The sequence below is a fragment of the Sinocyclocheilus anshuiensis genome, unplaced genomic scaffold (genome assembly GCF_001515605.1).
Source record: "Sinocyclocheilus anshuiensis isolate Anshui unplaced genomic scaffold, SAMN03320099.WGS_v1.1 scaffold1142, whole genome shotgun sequence".
NCBI classification, from domain to species: domain Eukaryota; kingdom Metazoa; phylum Chordata; class Actinopteri; order Cypriniformes; family Cyprinidae; genus Sinocyclocheilus; species Sinocyclocheilus anshuiensis.
The window spans coordinates 173,588-192,513 of NW_015536577.1; the positions used below are offsets into that span (position 1 = coordinate 173,588).

At 38.5% G+C, this 18,926-nt stretch overlaps 1 long non-coding RNA gene across 1 annotated transcript in view; it reads left to right on the forward strand.

Moving 5' to 3' along the window:
- The window catches only part of LOC107702402 (uncharacterized), a 19,900-nt gene extending 2,589 nt beyond the window's left edge, over window positions 1-17,311 (forward strand). Inside the window, exons 2-3 of the long non-coding RNA XR_001635757.1 lie at window positions 16,732-16,842; window positions 17,229-17,311. This is a non-coding gene — a long non-coding RNA (uncharacterized LOC107702402). The remainder of the gene's footprint in view (window positions 1-16,731; window positions 16,843-17,228) is intronic.
- The last annotated feature ends 1,615 nt before the right edge of the window (window positions 17,312-18,926 follow it).

Genomic DNA, 18,926 nt, shown 5'->3' on the forward strand with positions numbered 1-18,926 from the left:
GGGGTGTGTAAAATACACGTTTTTCGGCGGGGACCCTCCAGTAAAATTCACATTCCAGGGCCTAAATATCACCTTATTGGGGTCGCTTCAACCCACGGCAACAGTGTTAAAGTAGCCCAATTCCGCGGGAAACCCGCGGACTTGGCAACACTGCTCAGCGGTAACACGGGACACGGTCTGTTTCTTTCCTCCATGGTAGGCCTGTTTTCATATTTAAACAGCTTTGGCTAATTGTTACAAAACATTTTACAATTTATAATTGAGTGACATTTACCTAACACAGTACTGTATAATGTTACTAGTAAAACTCCCTAAACTAGTAGATTATTTTCAACTGTAGTGTACAACACTAAATTAAACACTAAATAACATTAACATCTTTCCCAAACATTAACATCTTTCCCAAACAGTTGCTCATTAATTAGTTGATAGTTTTGACTATATTATATTACTATATATAGCCTATAGCATATCTTGGTTTCTTGGTTGAATGTTTTTCAGTAGAACTCTTAGAAGGGCCAACATTTAACATAATGCCAAAGCAAACACTGCAAGATAGAGGATGTTGGCATGCACACATTTTAAAGGCTCACAGTTACTTGTTCTCTGGCATATTTGTGTGTACTTTGAACAACTAATACCAGACTTTGTTAGGCAATTATAAAGTCATTCTTTACCATGGTTGATTTTGCATTATTTCCAAAGGTAATTCTGTGACTACTTTGAGCCAGTGCTCAAATCATTGAGATACTATTATAGTTTTTAGTAATATTTTGAATCGGTTATTATTCTAATATATCCTTTAATTTAAATTTTAGTTACATTTTAGTGATTTTGTTGTCTTTATCATTTTTAGTAGTTTTAGTTATTTTAGTACATCAAGTTAAACTAAATTAAAATGAGAAATGTTACCTTTGCAACTAGCTGAAATAAAACTTTTTGTATTTTATTTCATTTCAGTTGATGTTTATTTTATGTAAGTAATGGAAATATTTTTATACTTTTGTTTAAATTTAGCTTTAATTAACTATATTAACCCTTCTTGGCTGCACGCATGCTTTCTGCTTTACACGTTTTATTTGCGGGGTCTGTGCACAGCATGTGCATAACTATGCTCAGAGCAGGTTGTGCTGGTGCCTGGTGGTAAATATACGGCCCTCAGACAGAACAGGCAGGTTGTCGATGAGTGACAGCAGAATAAGGATGGAGCAAAGTGCTGTCCTTGAAGGACGTTTAACTGTTTTGTTTATATTTTGCTTGGCCTATAATTTTGAATGACAGATGTCGTATTTATTTTTCTCTGCGACACTTTTCGTACTGTGTTAACAGAAAACTTTATTTGTTAGCCTATCTCTCTTTCTTTCAGTAGAGGAAATTTAAATGAGATTCTGGAAACGAGATCTAAATTTAGCGGGAACAGTCGGGTCGGGAAGAAAATTATTCTAAGCGGACAGCGGGTGAACAAAGAGTGAATATATAGCGGGAGCGGGTGGGTGCGGTATATAACCTTGCGGGAGCGGGACTAAAAATATAGTCCCGCGCAGACCTCTACAACACAGTCAAGAATAACTAAGAGGTTGCCACCATTTAGTAAACTGTGGACTAGCTTTGGCTCTTCCTGTTGACTTGAATGGTGATGCTTCCCATTTGTCATTTGATGGCCTTTCATTTTTAACCAGAAATGTGCACGCTGCTTTTCTGATGTTCACTGAAGTTTTCCGTGTCGTTTTGAATCGTTGTTACCAAAGACGAGACACATGAGGAAAAAATAAACGATCAGTTGTGGGACTATAAATCTCATACCATTCATTGCTGAACTTTCTACCATCCGTTACTGGAAATTAAATGAAATTACTGGTTGATATGTCCCGATCTCAATCAAGTTTACACACGCTTTTGGTCCGTGAATTAGATCTCGCTCGGGATGCGCGCTGTCTGTGGAGGTTTGGCCAGGACCGGTTCCAGAATTAAATCAACATATTTTATGTTCCGTCCATTGCCAATCACTGCTATTTCAAAAGTGAATCACGCATAAGTATGCGGATGTCATTCCCGAAACTTTGCAGGGTGTAGCCCATCTGTCCAAAAAATGAAAGTTTCATACAAATTCTGAATGGATTATACCATAGAAAGTGTGCAAAGCGCGCTCCCTTTATCACTAAAAAGCGTCACTCATCTTCGTTCATCGCTATCTTACAAAGTTCCGTTATAATCAATGAAGCTCTCTAAACTACACAATGAATCTCTTATTTACATCGCGTCTACACTTAGTCATGAGATGATTCACGAGCGTGCAAAACTGCATTTTAGTACATCAAGTTAAACTAAATTAAAATGAGAAATGTTACCTTTGCAACTAGCTGAAATAAAACTTTTTGTATTTTATTTCATTTCAGTTGATGTTTATTTTATGTAAGTAATGGAAATATTTTTATACTTTTGTTTAAATTTAGCTTTAATTAACTATATTAACCCTTCTTGGAGCCTGTCTAAAGAGCATCGGTGGGCACACGATCCGAGGGGTTCTTATTCGTAGACTGAAAAAATGCAAAAACTGTGAAGCTGAGTGTTCGTGTGCATTAGACGTAAGGTTTATTACACTAACACACTTCTGGTAATTGGACAAAAGTGAAATTAATCTCTAGAAATGAGTCACACTCAGATCTTGAATCAATGACAGGAATCTGAGAGGACTGCATAAGTAATTCACAAAAACAAGTTTATCGCACCAAACAGAATATTCACATTTTTTGTCATCATGGGTGATAGTGGAATAACCCTTGCATGGGAACAAAATCATGACAGATGAAGATAAACCTGGCATTTATTTATAAAGATGTACCATTTAGCATCTGTGTGTGCATAATCCAAGATCTTAGCCTACAACTCAACTCTATTCAGAGCTGCTTTCCAATTTAAGGTTATGATAATGTCTAAATGTGTTTATATTATAAAGAAAGTATATTTTATATAAAATGTATTTAGGTAGGTGCATGCATGGATGACTTCAGTTTGTGATATCACAGGCCTGAGAGTTTGTGTTTAACCTGTAGTAGTAATAAAGCAGTTTAGCAATCATGAGATGTCATTTTTAATTATTACTTGTAAAAGGTGTCAATGTTGTCTTAACGTGTTGTGCATAGAACATGTCTGTGTTGGTGTAGCTTTATCGCCCATATGCTAGTAATATGAGAAATGTACAAATGGTGATCAACATGGGCGACATTTGACTCCGGTGGGGGCAAAAAAAAAAGGTCATACCGTGATCACGCGGGGGGGGGGAGGGGGGGGGGGGGGGGCAATTATAATTACGTAGTCATAAAATAAACAAATTTTGGGAAAATTCTGTGGTTTTCTGGCTGGTAAAAGGGACTGTTAATTAAACGGCATGAAAGATGACATTAGACTACTAAACTGAGTATTGGCCCAGTCCACTGTGATGTTGATTCTCATAGGAATGTATTTGAGTGGGAGGATTTTATATGGCTGTCTTTTAGAGAGAACTCTGTTATGGCTTGTGTGAACCATTAAAATGTCTCAAGAAAATACTCACTTCAAAGCAGTCCTTTCTTTTTAAAATCTTTTTAACCCTTAGGTGCGTTTGTTAACAGCAAAGGAACAGTAAAAATTCCTATTAACAGCACCATTTCTGAGAAAACTAAGAATCAAATATACTCTGAAAATGTAAAAAGAAACGCATTAAATTGATTGAATCATTTTTAAGCCGTGCAGTTTTCTGCTCACCGCCTTTGTCACAGCAGAGAGAACAGTTGTTTTCGAGGAACACCAATGTCATTTCCTCCCCCTTTTGTTGCTTGTAGTTTGCTGTGGTCTCTAGGGCTGCCCAGACTCTGTTGTGAGTGACATTTAAACCCAACTGAATCAATGAGACAGACTGCTTTGGGCCTCCCAGGTACCACTGCGACAGAGCCAGCTACACGTGCACACACATAGTCACACCCAGAGGAGTGTACTTCCAGCATTGGTTGCAGCACATTGCACCCTCACCGCATAGTTTTTTTTTGTTTTTTTTGTCTTATCAAAAGTTGCCACCGTGACACTGCACAGACCTGGTAATCCAAAGCTTAAGCGTGGTGTTACTGCCTGTATGTGTGTTCACGGCGGCTGTAGCCACAGGGCTCAGTGAAGGACAAGCCAGCCATTGATTAAAGCTTTCACTCTTGATAGAACTAATTGTGCGGTGAGGCTGAGCAGACTGGCTAAATTTTCATTTTGAAAAATGTCATATTGGGAGGCAAACTGTTGCTTTGAGTAGCATGTTCAATGTTCACATTAGAGAACGAGAAGGCATCCTTTCAGTAGAGATCAACTCCTGCAGACTGCATTAGATAGTATAGCTGAGATGGGAGAGGGTGTTTGTTACTTTTTAAAGTCACTTTCCCTCAGAAATGCAAAAACAAGATGAATTTTTCTGGTGTGTACGAAGGTCAAAGTTGCAATGATGCAGTGCTAAGACTGAACTCTCCTTACCGGGTCCTTACGTTCTACTGAGACCAGTCAAGATCACAAACATGCTGGGTTTTTACAACTCAGCTTCCCAATTGCAGTGTATGGTAATTTGACACATTGAGAAAGAAAATCCCCTCTGGAAATATACTCACCTTGGATAATTGCATCAGGTAAATTAAATGTAAACATTTGTAATCGTGAGCTAAGGTTGCTCTGCAAAACCAAAAAAAGTCTCTATAATACAATATTAAATGCACTCGTACAGCCATGCTGTTATATTTATCAGAAAAAATAGGGCTTGCTATAGTTGCTTTAATCCTTCACAAAAGTTAATTTACCAAGTACATTATTGATGGTACTTGGGAAACATAAATCACCATTATCTACATTTAAAGCTAAAGTGCAGGACAGTTTTGACATGTGATCAGTAAAGAGGGAAGGAGTGTCAGTCACATCTCTAATGTTAGATCCTCTGGGAAAACGCAGCTTGCTAGTGTTGTCTCCTAGAAACAGTTGATCACGCCTTTTATGAAGACAATTGCTTATGACTCAGCTGACATTCTGTAAATTTTCTAAATAATTGCGTAACTAGACAAATAACGGAGGGATCATTGTCTAAAGACATCAACTCACCATGTCCTAACCAGGTACAATGCAACACATTTCTAGTAATGGCGAGTAATTTGTCTCTGTTGAAAGTGAAAATGCAGCATGATGCAGCAATCACAGCCAGTCAGAGTATATTTAATGTTTAATACGTATGTAATGATGACAAGGGTTTTTATTATGTAACTATGAGAAGGGGATGCCCAGCACAGTGCTGCAGTAACAGAAAAGAAGCAACTGACAAAATGTCATGTAGTTATTTGGACAAAATTTCAGATTTAAGTCTGCATTGAAAGAAAATTAACCCTATTGATTTTGTAAATGAATGTTATTGATCTTATTATAAAGGATTCTTTAAATGTCTAATCAAAACATAACTCCAGTAAAACATCCAATAAAAAAGACACCTCTCTGCCAGACTTCTCCAGTCATTCAGTCTGCTTAAACCCGCCCATCCACAATTGACTCAAAGCTCCACAAAGCTTGCATTCATTTTAAAGTGCCATGCACTCAAAATCCAATCAAGAACTGATACATAGACCTAATGCCAAGTCACTGCCCTAATATTTTTTTTCCCTTTTTTGATACTCTTGGATGTCACAATACAGAAAAAAAAAGATCTGTTGCTACTTCCATTTCATCAGGACTTTAGCATGGAGGAGATGCCTTTATTGCTTTATGGCATTATTTCTGTTAGTCCAAATTTTTACTTTTTGCCTCATCTTGCCAATGGAAGGTGAATTGAGTAAAATGTACAATTCTATACCCTGTCAGGACATGCTATTAGGAACAAGGATGAAGTTGTAATAATACGATACCATCTGCGACCTAACTTTAGCCACTCAACTTAACAGAAGCCCCTCCAAATTATCTCTGCCAGATTAATGAACGGATTCCGCCCATACAAGTAATGAACCGGCTGTCTGTCAGGAAGCATTTTGAGACTCATCTGGGTTAGATTGTCCTACAGGTGGATGTTTGGGTGAATGGACCCCTCAGCTTTCCCAATCTGAGCCTGAGTCCTTTCATGGCCCTGGACACCTGCATCAGGCACAAAGGCCAGCTTGAGCTTTTGTTGGAGTTACTGGGGAGAGAGAGAGAGTAAGAGAGAGAGAGGGAAAAGGAGAGAGAAGATGGGGGTTGGGGTGTTTCTGACCTCAGCCACAAAGAAACAAAGTAACACAAATGGGCCATGAGCAGGCCACAGCTGGAGAGAAGAGTGATGGACACCAGTGTGGGTGGTCCGAGAGAAAAAGAGAGAGGGGTAAAGAGACCACTAATGACTAGAACAGCCAAGAAAACGTTAAAGTACAGTACCTGATGAAAACCTTTACAGGCTTCAAGGCCAGAGAACTCCAAGTCATGATTAAGTGTGTGACAGTATGCATATCACAGCTAAGGACAAATTATGCATTTGTTACACCCTAATTGGGTCAATATAGCATGCTTTCTAGCACGCGCATTCTGTTACAGGTTAATCTTTTGTATTCAGATAAGGCAAGTTTAAGCTTTTTTTGTTGTTGTTGTTGGTCAGATACTTTCACACCAGCTTAATATGGCGAGACAACTACAAGTAAACCAGTTGTAGGTGGATTTCCCTGAAAAGTAAACCCTGCTGTACTATCAAAACATTGCTCTGTTTGTTTGAGTATCCCAACCAACCCGAGAAAGCAACATTGACTCAAGCAATGCCAAAACTTTATGGCAAGGCCATTTGTTTTCCCGACCAATGGCAGGCTGATTTGGAATAGCAATATGCTTAATGCCACTCAGAACACCTACGCAACAGCATAGAAACACTCTAAAATTTCGAATTTGTTCCCACATTAATTTAAATTGTGGCTACAACTTAAGTTAAAGAAGGGAACAAATTAAGTTGTGGTCCACATACTAACCAATGAAGAAAAAAAAAATCTATTAATTATAATATCAGTTATCATTAGCAGCACAATACAAACACGTTTACCACTGAGGTACAAGGTAGCAATGCAAGTTTCATTAATAGTAGCATTTTACACTACATTTAACTCCGTAGCATCAGGTGTGGGGCGACCATTTGAGGACAGGTTGGATCCCAAGGTTTGACCGGAGAGCAAGGTAAGGCTAGTGCTTCTCTCTTTCTGTAAGGGGCATTTAAAGTGGTCCTATTATGCTTTTTCAATTTTAGTTAGTCTGTAATGTTGCTGTTTGAGCATAAAAAAGATCAGCGAAGTTACAAAGCTCAAAGTCCAATTCAAAAGGAGATATTTTATTTAACAGAAATCACTTTTCAAAAACTACAACGAATGACTCGTTTGGACTACAACGCATATTTTCCGGGATTTGTGCTATCACAAATATCGACGAATGGGACGAGACCTGGTTGAGCTGCACTAGAGAAGGCAACGAGTGTTATCACTATGTTAGAGACACGCTAGCTTTCCCAAGGCAGACGAACTTAGAGTGATTACAATCATCCGGGTTTAAATCGCGCTCAAATTGATTTGATTTTGACGCAATATTTACACTGAAGCTCGCAGGCGGCTATGGTAAGGGGCATGACATTTCCCGACCAGGCGCCGAGTGCTGCCAATCACAACACACACTGGCCCAGCTATCCAATCACAGCACATTTCGTATTTCAGAGGGCGGGCCAGACTGGGGAGAGAGGTGTTGTAATGTAAAATATGTGAAAAATAATGTGTTTTTCGAACAACCTAGTATGAGAGCCTGTTCTAGTACACCCCCAAAACAAAATCAAGACTTTGTAAAAGAGCATAATAGGACCCCTTTAAAAAGACGCTTGAATTCAACTGTTGTCTTCAAGCATCAAGAGCAATCATGTTAATTAATCCTCCAGGATTATTAATGGTGGGTCAATCGAGTGCATTCTCTGCGAAGAATAGTTTATAACCCTCCAGCAGAATAGAGGCATTGACACACAGGCCAATCCTCCCTGTGTTTCTTTTACACAGAGCTAATCTGAGCAGCATGGTTTGCATATGAAAAAAAAAGTAATTCTTGTGGGAGGTCCCTTTAATTTGCATATCCTCAGGGCTCTTGTAATTTAGCTACACATGTCCTTTTTCTTATAAGCTGTTTTCCCCCCACTATTTCTTTCACTACATTAAGAGTTGCCTTTTTTTTTGTACATGCTCTGTTTGTCTCGTCCACGGCTGTACCAGCCTGATTTGCAATTGAAAGGAACTGATTGTACTTGAACTAACTGAATAAGCACAGGGTTGGTTTGAAGAGAGGACAGTGGAGAGGAGAAGTGTTTTTCATGTCCGCCTGAAGCTTGTCAGTGTTGAGAGCCAATGTTCCCTCTAAGCTGCGCGTGTGCTCGGCCGCACACTTCTTACGTTGCGACCGCGCAGAAGAAATAATATGCCGTGCACAGGACGTAAAAATGAGTTGTAGAAAGCCATTTGATTGAATTCTAGTAAATGTGAAATAATTGCAATGCAATTGTGTTGAGACCACACTTTCGTGACGTAATGCCGCTTTGATTGTCGGGTAGAAGTCTGCTGCGGAGCTCGCCCCAGTGCTGCACAATGACATGTGCAATAAAATGTCATCATGTATTAATGAAGAGTGACTTGAGTAAGTGGTGGAAATAGCAGATGATGGGCACAGAACGATAACGATAACTTTATAAGAATTCACGTTAACTTTTTATATTTAGCTTACAGATCTCAGTTTAAATGCTTTGGTTTGTTTTCTATTCTGTTCTATTCTATTCTATCAGTTTAAACGATTCATAGAAAAAAGTTTTGCGCAGCAAGAAAAAAACAATTAGAGGAAACATTGTTGAAAGCTATTCGTGCCATCAGATTTGGGAATCTCAGATCTTATTGTGGCTGTCATAAGCATTCACTGAGCAAAATGCTGGAATTTGCAGCTCAGGTGTTGGCCGTGACCGCCAGCTCCCTGCAAACTTCACACTGTCCACATTTATTTAAGCTTGACTTTTATGAGCATCTGTTTTAAGACTTTGCCAGGGCCACTCTTGATGGTGCTGTTAAAATAATTAATGTTAATTGGATCAACTTTCTTCTTTTTAACTGATTTCTCTGGGACTTTTTACATTAATAATGGGGGCCAATCTGCAAAAAAAAAAAAAATAGTTTAAATAAGATTTAAATATTGTCAAATGTTAAATAGAGCTTAAATGAAAAGCTTCAAGGTAAAGTGTGCAGCACTAGTGCCAACAAATGTAATAAAAAAAAAATAATTGTTTCATGTTTCCCAAACTCGCCCATTGTCTGCAATTTCTTGGACAAACAGATGTTTCTGAAACAAATACTATTTATTGAGCCAGTTTGGTTTGGTCAGGATTCGTAATCAAACAGAGCAGTGTTTTGATATTGTTAGTGTTTACACTTTTCAGGGAAATAATTATTAATGACTTGCATTGTTGAACGGAGTTTGGCCAAAGTATTTCAATATCAATAATTACATAATATAATTTTCATCCAGACTAACCATTCATCATTTACAAAAGTCAACATGCACGGTAAGTTCAACAGAGGTCACAGTCATAGCCTCTGAAGTTCTTGCTCTCTGTAACACTCCCTATCAGTTACAAGTGGAACGTGAGGGTGATTTGCCTGTCAAATGCAGTTTTGACATACCATCAATCCTCATGAGCTCATGAGTGCATGTTCAGAGATATCGTTTTGTCCTTTGCTCCAAAGCATTTCCATGTTTCCACAGCGTATTCGAATTCAAGCTCATTAAAGCAGATATCAGCCTACATTTATCAGGATTTATCTTTGTCACACCACCCCAAAGAGAGAAGATGGAACTGAATACAAATTACCATCTTACTTTCTACTCACAGCCAGCATGGAAGTGATGCTCCAGATGCTAAATGAGACTGCAGTAAGCTAAAAGGTTAACAAGAGCCATTTTATAAAGTGCTTTCTCATTTTTCTGCCACAAAAGCCCATAAACATCCTCAACAACAAACTGTGATTATGATGATATTAATTATCATTACTTTCAATTAGAAATGTGGCAAGCAGACCCATTCGTTCTGAGGCAGTGCTCCCTGCAGAGAAGAAGTGTCTGCAGAGCGACATTAGGCATGGCGTGATTGCAAGGCGCTCTACCTCGCCTCGCCCATTTACAACTAATCAGCATCTCAAGTCCATTACTGCCAGCAACACTAAATAAAAACTCAGGAGTCTAGTAGAGCACTGCTCAATATGGGGGGTGTAAAATGTATGTATGTGGGTTGTTTGGAATTGGTATGATTAAAGGGACAGTTGTGTTGAAATTATGATTTCTGTTAATATTTAATTATATAATACAAAAGCGACCAAAAAAACAAAAGTAGTCAATGTGATTAATGCACTATAATCAGAGACTTCTGGAGCAATACAATAGCCCAGAGATCTTCAGCTCTGTTTCTGGGTAGGGCTGCACCAGCTGCTCATAAGTTCTTACTTAAATTGTAATGTAAAGTCAACAGTAGAGGCTTAGTAACTACTTTTTAGTTTGTAATTAACTATGTGCTTAATTTGGTTGTGCCATTTGTTCTTGAGGCACAATGTAGCAAGCTAGTAGGTTGTAAACTCTTAGTGAAGTATTTCATTTCTGATAACATGACGTTTACCTTCATTGATGCAATAGCAGCCTTCAAATGTATGAGCAGAAGCTGTGTGGAAATGCAGTTTATCCAATTAAGGTTGATTCTTACTTATTTTGCCTCACATAACTGAAAGTAAAAATAAGTTTCTACTGAAATAACGTAATGAGTATTTTAAGTATGCAAATAACATTTATATACTTGAAATTAATAGTAAAAATAAATACTGATACAAAAAACATAAGAAATTAGTGATTTTATTTGACTTCTACATAAAAGATGCATATAGTTTAAACCAGTGTTTAAACCAGGATCATGTTGAAGAGCCGCTAACAAGTCTCTTAAATGTAGGCTAAATGAGATTAAACGCCAATATTATCATATAAGTCTAAAGAATTTATGTTTGTCAGTTAAAGTGATCTTACTGGTGATCAATTTAATATTTTCCCCCAACCATTACACATGGTTGGAGGCTTACATAAATATTTGAAGAGTTTGGTTCCAAAACGCTATAAATCCATTTTGATTAATTTGAGTAAAAATGTGTTTTCTTTACCAAGAAAGTGGCAAGATGAAAACCACTATTTTCTGTAGTAGTAAGTAAAATTAGTAGTAAATCTCCATCACGTGCGTTCAGATGGAGCGGCATTTAATACACAGAGCCATAGATCACTGACGAGCTACGCAATATTGCGTTCATAATCGCAGATGAATTGCCTTCGATTATGAACGTGATATTGCGTAGCTTGTCAGTGATCTACAGCTTTGTGTATTAAATGCTGCTCCATCTGAAAGCACGTGATGGAGATTTACTACTAATCACAGAACCGGCTTTGTTGATCACAAAGTACAGAGTAGATGAGGAAAACTAGGATGCCGGGTCTATTCAAATCACCGTTGCTGTTTACAATGCGTGGAATGGTGCGCTGTGATTGGTTGAGCAGAGAAGGGAGACTGGCGTTTGTTGCAGTTTGGAAAGATAGGGAGAAAACATGACAGAATAACACAGCGGATATCGCATTTTGCGTAAAATTAAAAATTGACTTTTCAATACCGACCAGATACAATACTGATTTTGGCGGGAACTCAATTTTTTTTTAAATGGCATTTATCGCGTTTTCGAACCAAGCTCTTCATTTAGTTTATAGAGGTGCATTTTAAAGTTGAATGGTACAATAAAAAAAGTATACAAATTTCTATTAACTTTTTACTTAAGTTGTAACTTAGTGCCCCTCAACATCGCAACTAGGCTAAGTTCAAGGCCCTTGCCCTGCAGAGTTTAGCTCCAAACCTAATCAAACCCACTTCAACCAGCTAATCAAGGTCTTCAGGATCACTTAAAATGAATTGGCAGGTGTGTTTAAGCAGGTTGGAAATCAATATTGAAGGACAGTGGGTCTCCAGGAGCAGGGCTGGGGTTCTTTGCAATAGACAACTTTAATAAGATAAGATTTATTGATAAAAATGGAGTGTAGGTAGGATTGATCTTGGTGGACTAGATCTGCTGCGCTGCTGCTGGCATGAACTCAAAATTACGAGGTTGGCAGACTCCGAATTACAGATATGCTTTTGTTGCAAGGTAAAGAATTAGACAGGTGGTTCTGGGGAGGAGGAGGGCTAAAGAAAACTTTTATGACACACAGCAATGAGCTGGACCAGGCTGGGAGTAAATAAGGTTGCGTAGATAGGAAAGAGAAATCAATTGGCTGTGCTGCCAGCTTGAGTGAACCAATCAGCTACTTAGAAGAGTTACATATGTGACTTATGCATTTATTTATTTTGAAATTATGATAATAATGTGCCTAAAGATTTTTTCTGAATTTTTACTTTCGTGTTACCTAATAAAACGTTCACAATGCAAGATTAAGAATGATAAACTGAGTAAATTATTATTTTTTTTTTCTTAATTAACAATTAGCTTTTACAATGATTATTTAATAAGTCCAGGCACAAAGAAAAATCCAGTTTGCCCACTGGGTTCTTGAACGTTCATCTCTCAGATGCAATTATTTCGACATAACTTTATTAGTGCCACTTGAATATTCAAAGCTCATTTCTTTCCTTTCTCTTGCTCAGCTATTCACTTCTATCTCCCTCTCTCTCTCCTTTTCGATCCCATCCTGCCCTACATGAAACATCCATCTCTGCCCATGAAAAATGGAGTGCTCATGAATAGTTTACAGGCTTTTGGTGGGGTTTGTGTCAGCGGGTTCGATGGTGAGCTCTCCAGCAGGGAGCGACTGCTCTTAAGTTTGATACAAAGGGAGGTGAGAGGAAACGCTAATCTCCAAGCTGCCTTTAACACACTCCAGTGTTAATGGCCAAACACAGGTCTGCCTCATAATGAGGTGATGAGAGTAGAAGGGAAGGAAACCACTGTAGAAACACAGTGCTTGTGTTTTCTACACATTGGTGCTGCAGGTGTCCACTGAGAACTTGCTAGTACTTGAGTATGTAATTAGTGACCGTATGATGGATGTATCATCCTGTAGGCCGACATCTGTGGAGGTTTTTCAGCCTGGGAGAGGAAGGCATTGACTGAGCATGAGTCAATTAATTTCTGAATAAAGTTTGTGGGAATGGGCCAGTGCAGGATGATAGGCTCTGTAAGAGGGTTGAGTCACATGCCCTCAGTATGCTGTGATGGGTCTGTGTAAGCTCTGCCCACTACAGTGTGTGGTGCGCAGAATGACTCGTTCATGACAAAGCTCCCACCTCCTCAATCGAATCAATATTCTGCTCCACACGCAGTCACACACATTCACCAGCACACGCGCTTGCTTGATCACTCTCACTTATTCATTCATTCCTTCAATTACATTCTTTATCACACACTCATTTATTCACTCTCTTCCCTGCTCATTTATTCAATTGCTTAGTCATTAATTTACTCATATTCTCACATGCTCATATTTTAGGGGTGTAATGATACTCATGTCACAATGTGGTTTGACACTGATTTCACATTTATACTCACGATTTTTTTTTAAACAAAGCCAAAGTAAAGAATAGTTAAAATGTTTGTTTGTTTTTAAATTACTTTTAATACATATGATATACAGATAAAAAAATGGTATTACATCATGGGTGGATATGAATAGGATTTGCATGGTCTTTTGGTCACAAAGGGCAGTGGTGACACTAGAACAGAAACATTCGTGATTCTGCACAGCTGGAAATAAAGAATTATGTTAGACACATGTTCTGTCAGTGTTACATGCATTTAAAAAAAAATTAGTATGTTAATTTTCTTTTTTTTATTATACATATTTAATGACATCTAGTATCTAGCATGTTTAATAACATTTAGTAAAATAACGTAGGCCCTTTTTTTTTTTTACTCATAATCGCTTGGCATTATCATGACCAACAATTTGCAGTTCCTCCATTGCATTATCATGCATTATATTCAGCATTATATAAGTTTAATAGTTCACATCTGCCATTAACGTGTGTTCTTTTGTGAATGGATCACAAAAGCACTAAATACAGGTGAAAATGGGGTTTAAAACATTTTATGATCAAATCACTGAAATGGAGGTAGTCAGAAACACGTGACCACATCGCACAACACATAACTGCTGTGACAAAGCAAACCAAAACAAGTGATTCACACTTCTCTGCATTTTACCAAAACACATGGATTACAGTTGAAATCTCAGCTGCCGTCTTGATCTTTTTCAAAGATCTTTTTCCTTTCCCGTTAGTTCATAAGTAGTGTGACACGGGTCTGCTCATTCAGTAATACTTGTGTGCCGCATTGGGTGCTTCCGTGAAAGTGATGCAGAGTCTGACGGGAGTATCTTGACAAAAGGAGAAGCATTTGAAACTCATGCTAATACCAGGTGTAAATGGTAATCCATCTCAGCAGACTTGTGATTGGACCACTGAAAACGCATATTCATGCCAGGTGAAAACGGCCCTATAATAGTTCTAGAATCCCTCACTGTGGCCTGAGAGCTTGTAAGCCAAGTTTTTTCCTGGTGGGCTGATGATAACCTGTACACCAGGGGTGCCCAATCCCGTTCCTGGACATCTACCGTCCCGCAAAGTTTAGCTGATTTAGAGCTTCAGGAAAAACTTGTTTGATCAGGGTTGAAACTGAACTTGGCAGGTAGGTAGATCTTCAGACACCCCTGCTGTACACCTTGATTGCCAAAACTTGCACATCTACCTTGTCATTTAAGTGAACCATATAGATTAGACCAGTGTTTCCCAACCCTGTTCCAGTTGGCACCCCAGCAGTACACATTATGGATGTCTCCCTTCTCTGACCAGTCCTTTTCAGATTTTGGATTCTCTATTAATGAGCTGATGAATTGATTCAGGTATGTTTGATTTGGAAGAGTCCAGGAACAGGGCTGGGAAACACTGCATTAGATGCTGCAGGAACTGTCCATGAGTGTGAAATTAGTGGCATGAAGATGCATTTAGACGGCTGGTTCTCTTATGATATCAAGCTCGCAGAAGGTTAAACACTTTCTCACAGTGTCCAGAGTTTTCTGTTTGGCGTGCATCTCAGCACATTTCAGAGGAATCATCACTTTTACTATTCTACTCCCTGCTTGATTGTGTAGGAGGTCAGGCAGTAACATCTGCGAGAGTAAGTGTGTGTGTGAGAGAGAGATAAAAGACAAGTTGTTTGTATATGTGTGTGTGCGGCCTCATTGGTTTGCTTGGTTGAATAACTTTCTGTCTTTCAGTCTGACATGTCAGATTTTGGCGGGTGAACTCCAAAACTCATGCGTCCTGATGAGTCAGATTATCTAACACTGCCCATCTGCTTCTTGGGGCGAATGTGAGTTGGCAGTTTTTGCTGATGTTCGTTGGGTGGTAGAGCGTCAGTGGTCTGCAAGAGGCTTGGATTGAAGCAGCAACAATCATGAATGTTCTGAATCATAATGCTGTCAATGTTCTCTCGAAGTCTGACAGTGATGCCAGACCTTTCCAATCCACAGCCTTTATAGTGATGTGAGATGTGTCACCGCTGACTCAGCAGTTTGTCTATGAACTGCAGTAATGACAGACAGAGTTTGCATCTTTGTTGACCTGTGGCTGCTACACCTAAGCCTGAGAAACCTCGGTGTTGATTCATGCTGTCATACCTCTGAAGTGTAGTGAGCTTGAATAGGAAATCAGGGTTTGGTACATTTTCTCACAGTGTCACCTAGAGTTCAGTCTCTTAGGTGAAGTGATGCTTTTAATAATGCATGTTCCTTAACTTTGCTTGGACGAATGCATGGGATGGGAAAAATGTAAAAACCAAGGCCGTTTGCATGTAGGGATGGGTATCCGTACAAATTTCCTGATTTGATTTGATTCCAAATGCACAAGCTTGATTCAGTTTAATTTCAAATTTTATTTTGATTTGATTGTTAATAATTTAAATAAACGTGCATATTTATGTTAAAAGGTCCGCTTTTCGCTTAAATGAAGGAAATCATTTCTCCTATTTCTCACTGCTGTACATTAAACAGGGAACCTTCAAATATGGTACATTTAGATACAAATATTAATATTTAAAAAATAGCATATTTGATATTGATTCAGTACCTGACCAGCTCAAAAGAGTCATTTGTTTGTGTATTGGACTATGCTGGTCATGTTATTGTGCACAGCCTGTGAAGATAACTTAATAAAAATATTTATATTATTTTGCGGTGCACACCTCTTTTATCTCATCACGTTCAATTTATGCTGCAAGTAATGGGCAAAAAACTGATCTTGGGATTTTAAGAATTCATATTGTTCAAAAGAAGATCATGATCAGTGGGAAAATCAATATTTTTGCCCACTCCTACAGTATGAATGTATGTGAAAATGTGGAAAATGATTGTTTTGCATGTAATGAGTGGCATTCACATTGCCAATTGCAGCGTAAAAGTGACCTAAAGTCATTAATTTGCTCTGAAGTTTGAGCTAATTTAATAGAAAATTTAAACATGAAGAAAATGGTTTGTCAAGCGATTTCATGGGTCTTTAATCGTCGTCTGTGCAAATGCACCTCAAATTTAGCTAATGTTGTAGATGCTGAGATGTTGTGTTCCAGTGTTTGTGATTATGAATTATGCTTGTGTTTATAGTGATGTGTGAGTGTTAGTGGTATCCGGTGTGGCTGGACGGGTGTTAGCCAGTTTCATCCCAAATCTCCACCCAACATAGCTGCTGCCCAGAGATTAACTCTACCACATAGAGTGAGTGCGCGCGCACACACACATCCTGTCCAGCCCTGACTAATGTATTCATTTATCTGTGACATGCAGACCAAACGTTTCTTCTGAGAGTAGTTTGTTCAAGCCACTCAGCCGGTTCATTGTTTTCTGGCCACACACAAATTTTTATGAGAACAATTGGCACTCTACAGATCTATTGATACAACATAACAAGGGAAGTCTAAAGCATTATGAAGCTGTGATGATGATAAATCATCAATGCTTGTTGACAATTCACTACTTCTCCGTTGTGTTTCTTAATGAAAATCTTAAGTCCCATGATCTCATCTGGATTCATGGGATTTGTGAGGGTCTTACAATGAATCTTTACTAACGTAACTTTCTTTGTGTCTTTGTCTCTCTGGAAGCGATTAAACCAGAGGGGCAGCCTGAAACGATTACAGATAACATGATGATGAAGTCCCATTGTTTGAAGTGCAGCCTTTTCCTGGGTCTCATATGCTTGTGCAAATGTTTCTTCTTCCTCCTTGGGCCAAGTCTGTAAGGCTTAAACTTATGTGATAAGGGACTTGAAATAAAATCGCAAGGAAATGCGAACACTTTGAAGATGGTGGTGCTCTGGCTCAAACCATGAGGGTCATCAAACTAATGTCATTCACCCTGGTTATAAAGACTTCCTCTCGTGGGCATTTTCCTCTGCTGTTAACCCTCATGAATTGACATAGTAAAAAGTATGTATTTTTTGCAGTAAAAAAAGAAAAAACATTTCCGTTTCAAAGCTTTCAACTTAATAACTAGATCTATAGATTGAGTTGTTGAAAAAGCGAAGGAATCGCACAAATCCCTAAGCCTATGTGCGAGCAGTATTCGCGATAAAGATTTAGCTTATAACACATTAGTTTGAAGTTTTATCTCAACATCAATACTCTCTTTTAGAACTAAGGTGCAGTGTTCATGGTGTAAAAATAGATGGGTTGTGACTGTAACTGTAAAAAAACCTCTTTATATGTGTCTAATTGGCTGGAACATAGTTCTGAATATAGCAAATCCCACAAGCAAAGGTGAAGTGGACAAAACTGGAAAGAATAATTGCCTGCTGGTAAGTGTTATGACTGCATACTCATTGTGGGTAATTCATCCTCTAACAATGGGAATGAAATAGAGAGAGGTTATTTATAACAGGGCAAAGAACTCCTAGTGAATTAAGGCCACTATCTCAGCCTACTCTTCTGCTCTATTTAAACATGACGACTACTGTTTGTGGCACTTCCTGTCTTGACACCAGAGGTTTTCTCGGTATTTTAAGAAGTGTTCATTCTAACCCGCAGCGCCTGCCATGCAGAAACTTGGTGTGGTCTTAAGAGTAATTTAAGGCACTGCTACCAAAGGAGTTCTTCAAACAGTATGTACTCAAGCTGTACACAAACACTAACGAGCTTGTGACATGATGGGGAATCTTCTCAATCACACGGGTCTTTGATGATTTTGAGAGGGGTGTCATTCCAAACCTGTATGACTTTCTTTTTGGAAAATAAAATAACATATTTTGAGAATTGTCTTGGTGTTTTTCTTTTAATGGTCCTCAAAGCTGTGTGGTTTTCAACATTCTTCAAAATATCTTCTTTTGTGATCCACAGAAGACAGAAAGTCATACAGATTTGGAATGACATGAGGGGCGAGTGACTTCCTCACTCATGCTAGTATGTGACAGTAGCACAAACAGTATGAATCATGTCTCGCCTTTTAAAGGTGATGGGGATTTCATGCACTTTGACCGCACAGTTTTGCAGAGAGACGCTGTAAGAACAAAGGTCAAGTTCAATCTCTTTTATATCACAATATCACTGGAGAGTTTTGTTTAAAGTCACCATGAAATCAAAATTGACACTTCTTATTTTAATGGGATATTGCATTTTTTACCTAAATGATTTATCTACCCCAATGGACAAAATCAAGTCCCCCCCAACATTTTGTCTTGTTCGAGAAGCTGTTTCACTCCGATGTATGCCACAATAGGTGAGAACATGTAATTGTGATTTTCTGTTTCATGCTGACTCTAAAAGAGCTTCTTCACAGAGGGCTTCAACCCTGCTCCTGCACTGTCC